Consider the following 1,687-nt stretch of genomic DNA (forward strand, 5'->3'; position numbering starts at 1 on the left):
AAAAAAAAGAAAGAAAAGAAACAAGAGCTGAAATCAATAAGATAGAAAACAATTAAAACTATCAATAAGACCAGAAGTTGGCTTTTCAAAAGTGTCAGTAAAATTGGCACCAGTGGAAAATTTAACAAAAGGGGGGGGGGAAGACACAGATAACTCAATTAATAAATGATAGAGGTGACATCATAACAGAACCAGAGGTAATTAAATTGACTATATCAGAATACTATGAAAATCTATACTCTGATAAATTAGAAAACCTAGAGGAAATGGAAAAATTCCTTGAGATGCACCCCTGCCCAGATTGACAAGGATGGATATAGAACACTTGAAAAGACCCATCACAAGAGAAAAAAATTGAAAAGATCATAAAAAAAAGACTCCCCCATAAGAAAAGTCCTGGATCAGATGGCTTCACAGCTGAATTTTACTAAACATTCGGAGAGGATTTAGCACCCATTCTACTTAAATTATTTCAAAAAATTGAAAAAGAAGGAACCCTTCCAGAGTTATTCTACAAAGCAAGCACAACCCTAATACCATAACTAGGCAAAGATATTACCAAGAAAGAAAATTACAGACCAATGTCTCTCATGAACATAGATGCAAAAATCCTAGCCAATAGAATCCAAAAGCACATCAAATAATAGTTCACCATGACCAAGTGGGATTCATAACAGGTATGCAAGGATGGTTCAACATAAAAACCCCCAAAAACAAAAACAAAAATCCAACAAACAATGTAATTCACTCTTAACAAAAGTAAATAATATTAACCATATGATCTTAGCAATTGATGCAGGAAAGACATTTGACAAAATTTAACACTCCTTCCTGATAAAGACATTCAGCAAAGTTGGAACAGAAGGAATTTCCTCAACATAGTGAAAAGTATACATCTAAAACCGAGAGCCAACATTATTCTCAGTGGAGAAAGAATAAAAAAACATTTTCTTGGCAAATAGGATCAGACAAAGATGCCCACAGTCACCACTTCTTTTCAATATTGTATTGGAAGTGCTTGCAAAGGCAATACGACAAGAGAAGGAAATAAAAGGCATCCAGATCAGCAAAAAGATGGTTAAACTGTTGCTATATGCAGATGATATAATAGTGTACACAGAAAACCCAAAGACTCAACAACAAAAACAAATAAACAAAAAAACCTGCTAGAGTTAATAGGCCAATTAAGTAGAATAGCAGGGTGCATGATCAATATCGAAAAGTCAAAAAGATTCTTCTACAGTAACAAAGGGAACTCAGAGAAGGAAACCAAGAAAGCAATATGATTTATAACAGTCAACCACAAATTGAGGTACTTGGGAGTGAACCTAACTAGACATACAAAAGACCTATACAAAGAAAACTACAGAACATTTCTGTAAGACACAATAAAAAAATGGAATTGAAAAATGTGCCCTGTCCATGGATAGAAAGACTCAATATTGTGAAAATGACAGTCCTACCAGAAACAATCTATATGTTCAATGCAATCCCAATACAGATACCAAATTCATTTCCCTTTTAATCTTCTTGAAAAATGAATTTCTAGCATTTATTTTAAAAAGATAAATTCTAAGGGGAGCTCTGGTGGCCTAGTGGCAAGAAGCTGCAACTACAATCCCAGAGGTGCACAGTTCGAATCCACCAGATGCTCTACCGGGGAAGGAGGGGCAATCTCCTCCTGTAC

Source organism: Elephantulus edwardii, unplaced genomic scaffold (genome assembly GCF_000299155.1).
Source record: "Elephantulus edwardii isolate Elephantulus edwardi_28Jun2011 unplaced genomic scaffold, EleEdw1.0 scaffold00033, whole genome shotgun sequence".
NCBI classification, from domain to species: Eukaryota; Metazoa; Chordata; class Mammalia; order Macroscelidea; family Macroscelididae; genus Elephantulus; species Elephantulus edwardii.